The sequence below is a fragment of the Aethalodelphis obliquidens genome, unplaced genomic scaffold, assembly GCF_003676395.1.
Source record: "Aethalodelphis obliquidens isolate GAN/ISIS:26980383/991018 unplaced genomic scaffold, ASM367639v1 scaffold3, whole genome shotgun sequence".
Taxonomy (NCBI): domain Eukaryota; kingdom Metazoa; phylum Chordata; class Mammalia; order Artiodactyla; family Delphinidae; genus Aethalodelphis; species Aethalodelphis obliquidens.
In genome coordinates this window covers 30145986-30152743 of record NW_020837947.1, presented here as the reverse complement: position 1 = coordinate 30152743, position 6758 = coordinate 30145986, and the positions used below count along the sequence as shown (strand labels likewise).

Genomic DNA, 6758 nt, shown 5'->3' with positions numbered 1-6758 from the left:
ATATATATATATATATATATATATATATATATATATATATATGGCAGTTATAAATCCTAGGCTCAAGAAATAATTTATTTCTCTATTGTCTACAAAGCAAACTAATTCCCTTACAAAGTCCACACCCACTGGGTCAGGAGGAAATTCCATCGTAATGAGATTCTAATTGTTTTGCACAGACACATCTTGCTGAACTATCCCCATCTCATCTCTCCAGGTATAACTCTTTACAGTTCAAAAGAAGACTTCTCCTTATCTCCTTCTTTTCCAAATCACTACCTCTGACCTCAAATATTATTTGAAAACTAGATTTTATGCCACAGTATAATCAGAAACTGACTCATCGGCAATTAGAACCTATTCTTTCCTTCAGGACAAAAAGATTTTAATATTCAAATCTCACAAGAAAGTAAAAAAAAAATGTTTTAATCTTCTAACAAATTTTTAAAAAGGGACAAAGAAAAGAGAATTATGTTTCTGTAATAAAATTCACATTCAGGCTAGACTAGACTGTAACTCACCTGAGAGCAGGGGTCAGACCTATTGAACGCACCTCTTCATATAGAGTGAGTTGATGAATGAATGAATGAATGAAAGTAGTTCTTTATCGATATGGACATAGGAAAAGCCCTAAGGTATCCTGATGGAAAAAGTTGGGGGGAAAGGCAATGTATTTTAGTTCAAAAGCTTACATTTTGTAATGAGAAAATCCATGTTCAAATTCCAGTTCTTGATGTTTCACTCATTTGGAGCCTTGTTTTCTGCAATTGTAGGTAAAATGGAAGTAAAATCTTTCAGAATTCTTGTGAAATTTAGAGATAATTTGTCTCAACTGCTTGATACATAAAAGTATTCACATATGGGTAGTTGTGATATTTGTTATTATTACTGTTTTGCTGTTGCTATTGTTTTACGTTCCCAACAGATCCTGTAGAGCTTGGAACATAGTTACTGCTCAGGAAAATGTTAACTATGGAAAGCTGAAGCTTCCTCATGGTTTCAGGGTCAGATAGTCTGGGTCTACTGAACATTAAACTTTAGCGTCTCACACTAAGAAACTGTAGTAGATAGAATAACTCCCCCTAAAAAAGATGTCTATGTTCCAATCCCCAGAATTTGGATATGTTACTTTATATGACAAAAAAAAAGGACTTCATGGGTATGACTAAGTTAAAGATCTTGAGATGGGGAGATTATCCTGGGGGACCCAATGTAATCACGAGACTCATAAAAGGGAGCAAGAGGGTCAAAGTTAGAGAGAGAGAAGGGAGGCAGATGCAGAGGTTGGAGTGACCTTGGAAGGTGGAAGTCCAGGCTGCTATCGCAGAATACCACAGACTTAAAAAACATAGATTTATAAATCTTCTGATATTCCAGGAACTGACTTCATGAGGGGAGAGAAAGACCAGCCGGAGTTGTGGCAGATTGCTGAGATTAGGTCCCTGCTATGGACAAGTACTAGTTTCCCAAGTACATTGACCGAGCATGAGAAGCCAACACCACGGGAAGTCATTCTGCGCCTACACTCCATGGGACATCTTCATCCTGTAATCCTTTTGATTTTATTAAATTACATCTTATACGGCTTGTTTTGGTATCACAGAAGACTTCAAGAAAGAAGAGACACGATGGTCCAGAGTACATGGGATAAGAGGCAAGAAAGTCAGTCAACGAGGGGATGGAGTAGGGCAGGTAGAGTAGCCAGCAGGACAGGAGAGAGCTGTGTGTAGGTGGTTCCTTGGAGAGGTTCTGCAGAGAAGAGGAGAAAGTGTCCAAATTCCATGGTGATTTGTATGGTCAATTCTTCCCAAAGGGAGAGATGCCAGTATTTCTTTGTCACTAGCTTGTTGAATATAACGAGAATCAGACATAGGCAACAGTGCAATAATAAGAAAACCAAGAATGTGCAGTATCCTGGAACCCAACCGAAGAAAGTCTAAAGGGATGATCATTCATGTCAAATGCTGGTGATAGGTCCGATGGGATGCAGCCTGAGTGGTAGCCTGAGATTTATAGCTGCTATATTTAAATAAAGCCAATTCATAATTAATATAAACATCTGTTTTATGCCCAGAGAGTGCTAGGCACTCAGGCACCTAATGAAGACCATAACTTTTAGTTGATATTTTTCCCCCTCTTAATTGTGACTGGGGGTGGCAATGAACCAAACTTTCACTTTCCCTTGTATTATTCACTCACTCCCACCCTATTACTCCTCACCTCATGGAGGATCTACTCCGATCGCTCTTTGCTTTTTTCCAAACAATTCCCTCACGTGTAATTTTCTACTTCGTGCTCCTCTGTCGTCACCCTTGTCCACCTAGCCATTCTTCAACCAAACTCAAGTGTCTCTTCCTCGACTGGAATAGCCCCCTTCTTTCTTTATTTTTGACTGACATTTATTAGAGGCAACTCTATGCTGGTACTGAGCTCTCATTTTCTATGCATGGTCTCATTTAATGCTCAAAACAACCCAAGGAGGAAGGTCGTGTTATTATTCCCATGTTACAGGAAAGGCACATTGAAGATAAACAATTTGCTTAAGGTTCCCTTACTAGGAAGTCGTAAGGCTAGGTTTACAATCCAGGTCTGTTGGCTGAATTCAGAACTGGGGATCTTAACTTCTATATCACCCTCCCCTCCCATTGTCCCCTTGTTCCCCTCCCTCCCCACTTCCTGCCCAGAGAGCCACTTGCTTCCTCTCCATGTACCTGAGCTCCTTCTTTCCTGGCAGTAGGGTACCTGTAGTTACTTCCTGTGTTGTTAGGCAGTTGAACACGTATCTGACTCACTGGACTCCGAACCTACACCTTTTCTCTTTTCCTCACTAGTGTATTCTCTGTGCATGGTGTAGGGTTGTATATATAGTAGGATCTACAGTAGGGCCTTAGTGTTTGTTGATATCTTTCCCTTCTCCAGAGAAGAAAAACCTTCTATGTATTCTAGACTTAATACTCAGCTTAACAGCAAAGTTTTTTGGTTGTCACATTAAAAACAAATATATTAATAAGAAGTTTCTTCCTAATTCTAATTTTACCACATAAGCTCCCCAAGGTGACATCATTTAACTGTTGTGTTTCTTTTTTTTAACTGGAGAGTTATGATAGAAAAAAGCAGAAGAAAACAGATTTTTGATGGGTATTTTAATGCAATTGATGCTGTTTTATAAAGAAGTGCTCATTTTCCAAAACCTGAGTGTTCAGAGTATGTGAAATAAAGCTGAATATTAAGGGAATGTTTTTCACATGTTTGCTTCCTATGTCATAGTAGATACACTACTAAAAGCATCAGTTCTATACTAGGATAGTGGTTTTTAAAGTAATGAAGAGAAAGGTGCTTGTATATTTTTGCTTCTCAGGCTGAGACCTCTAGTCCATTATTAAGACAGTCAGCATTTTAATGAAAACTTTATCAGGTGTTGGCAAGACAGGTCTGAACTCTGAGTCTTAAACCAAAGAATAAGTTATGCACATTTGTTTGCTAATATGTGAATCATGTTCATTTTTTTTTTTACATCTATCATGGTAAATAAACTACTTTGAAGTCCTGTAGACAGAAATGCCACCTCCCATCAGCCCTGCCTCCTGACTGGATCTTCAAAGCTGGTCTTACCCTAAAAGGTCTCTTCCTGCTGGCAGCCGCACGCTGTGAGATGGCCCTCCGTGCCCAGCAGGCACCAACTCTACCCGTGCAATGTCATGATGCTCAGGCCCTTTGTTTCAGGAGGTTTGCTATCTTACAGAAGTGAAAAATGCAATCAACCTTCACCACATGGACCCTGCAGGGAACGTTGCTGTGGATAGATGTGCTTTGCTTCTAGCAGGGTATTTACTCCCTGAAGTATTATATGTCAGTTTCAAAAGTAACTAATTTGAATAGAAGTCTTTCTCAACAGCTTTTTATGTTTTCTTCTTCTTGAACCAGTAATCAAATGTCACTTGAGATTTTCTTCATCACTTAGTATCACCCACATGGACATTTCTTAATGAGCTCTGTTGCAAGGATATGATGGTTCTGGGGTTTATTAAAATTGATAAGGATTTGGACCCTTGCACTAAACTTATAAACATTTTTTTTTTCCATTTAGCTCTTTTCTCATCATTTCCTCTGGACTCACTCTCTTCTGTGAATATAGAAGTCAACGACTGCAGATCTGAATTGCCTTGGATTTGGAAACAATTTACATCTATAGTAACCATTAATAAGTTGTGTGATATGGTAATAATTGTGATGTATGTGTGATGATAGTAAATACAGTTGAAGTGAGGCCAGCTATGGCCACCCAAGGATACGGTAACCGTGCCTTAGCGCCTTGATTGAGTGTGTTTTTAGCAGCTCGCAGCTGCTGTATTTTTTTTATTCCTGGTTTGCAATTATACTCCAAATATATAAGGTTGCCAAGCCGATGGGTTCCTTAACAGACCAGGTACTAAAGCAGTGAGCTCATTTCTCTCATTCCTGTACTATTATGTTCATCTGTAGAGTTCAAAACAGAGCTTGTACCATGTGGTGGGTAAGAGACTGGGCTCTGTAACCTGGCCTGGCAGCTTGCATATCCTTCCTCAACCACTTATCAGCTGTGTGACTTTAGGCAGGTTGTTTAACTTTTCTGTGCCACGATTGTCTTCTTATAAAATAAAGGTAATGAAAGTGCCTAACTAAGGGGCTATCGTGAAGAATAAATATGTGGCATCCATAGCGCCATGCTCGGTACATAGTAAGCATTCAGTGAATGTTGGCTTTTGTTAACATTGTTATGGCAAACCGGACCTGTAGATACTTGGTGTTTCATTGAATCACTACAGGTGCTCCATATACATGATCCATCTTTAATTCTACTTCCTGCAAAGACATTTTCCAAATGTAACAGACCCTGTCTTTAAAATACCAGGGGAACTTTGATCTGCTTTTCTTTTGGTGCTTATCTTGCTGTACCTGCCATTGCAGTTATGGAAAAAAGCTCAGAAGACAGCAAGAACCACTGTATTGATCACCAGGACCTAAAGCACCCAAGACCGATCAAATACTAGTTTTGAACTGACAATAGACATATATTTATATATCAGGCAGCTCTTTCACTCAACAGTCATATATCAATTACTTCTTGAGGAATATCCCCAATTAATAATATTCCCACAGAGGAACACTTGCCTTGAGGGTGAGTAATGTTTACCAGAAAAATAAAATTTTCCAAGTGCTTTTTTGGGCTGCTAATCTCAGCTATGCACATCAGTAGAAAAACCAACCACCTCAAAGAATGCGATTCAGTAATAGCAACAGGACTTTCCTCTCATGCCCAGACCTTTTGCTGGGAAAAGGAAAACCAATACCCCACAGGGGATCCTCCAGGTTGACTTCCTCCGGGGTTGCCCTGCTCTGCCAATGTGAGTGGACAGCCCAGATGGAACATGTTGAAACACCTGGATGCTCTTCCAACAACGTCAAGTTGAAGCCTGTGGAACATCTCTCTGATATAACTACCCTTTCACATACTCTCCCAGTTCCCTCAAGTGAAATGGGAGGAATGTGGATTAAAGGCATGACACCTGATCAGTGGTAACTAGTCTCTTTGGATCATTGGTTATAGGTTACAGTACCGGGCAGTTCACAGTCTATGAAAAGATTCATGGACTCCACTCAAAAATGTGTTATGACTAAAGAAGAAAAGTTGCTCTCCATAGGGTATATATTATGTGTGGTCACTTCTAAAGACAAAAATCATCTTTGAGGGAGGTTTAGAAAGAAAAAGAGAGATTCATGTTAGTTAGGAGGTGACCTGAAGAGAAGCATGACTGTCCTGAGGAGAGGGGGGAACTCGGCCTCGGGAGAAAGTACTACAGGCAGGACCCAAGTTTCCTGATTTGCAAATAAACTTACCACCACTTTTCCCCGCCCACTCCAACACCAGCACCCCCAGTTCCAGCTGCTCCACTGCCCTGCTTTACCTCTTCTGAGGGGGACTCTTTCCCCCTTTAACCTCCCTTAGCCTCTCCTTGCTGCAAGACAACCAGGCTAGACTGGACTTTTTACACCACCTTCTGGCAACACCTAAAAACGTTTTAAAAGGGTGTGTTTTTGTTTCTTTTATTCAGAAGTATTCCCAAAGGTTTCACTTAGCTCTTCCTTTCCTAATTAAATAAGCTTTAAAAAAGAAAAAAACATTTAAGATAACTAGAAATTGGTTTCATATTATTAAATAGTGTGACATATACTATTTTGTACTCTAGTAGCATAAGTTGTTGTTAAGGATCCTTTATTACCATTCTTATTTGTGTATTCTTAGTTTTGTGCTACTGATTAACAATGAACTTCTACGATGTAAGCTTCTTTTTTTCAGTTGAAAAAAGCAGAACTACCACTGAAACAATGAAGCAATAGTAATATGAAATATATGAAATAAAAATAATAAATAAAATTTTAATGTCAGGAAGGATGTAGGGACAGAATCATATTCTGGTCTTGGTGAGCTCTGTTTAGGGTTTCAGAACTTCATTCTCAGATGTCACTGAGAAGCACGAGATAATTGGCTGCACTTCTGCTTTCCCAAGCAAAGCCCTCCTCAAATCGTCTACAACAAACATAGACTGCTATTATTCCCCTCCCTTCCAATAAAATCTCTACAAATTATTGATATCTCTCAGACCCTCCTTTGTTCCCAAAGTTCAGTAACTTGGAAAATATATGGTGTGTCCTACTTAAAGACTAAAGCTTCCGTACAAGAGAACGGTTGAATTTGAAGAAGCCTCATTAGAGTGTTT

The 6758-nt window shown here is 39.3% G+C and overlaps 1 long non-coding RNA gene across 6 annotated transcripts in view; it reads left to right on the top strand.

Moving 5' to 3' along the window:
* The window catches only part of LOC113609180 (uncharacterized), a 278992-nt gene extending 274148 nt beyond the window's left edge, over positions 1–4844 (top strand). For all 6 annotated transcript variants that reach the window (XR_003428538.1, XR_003428536.1, XR_003428537.1 and 3 more), the window contains 2 exons: positions 1378–1547; positions 4088–4844. This is a non-coding gene — a long non-coding RNA (uncharacterized LOC113609180). The remainder of the gene's footprint in view (positions 1–1377; positions 1548–4087) is intronic.
* Positions 4845–6758: the final 1914 nt, after the last annotated feature.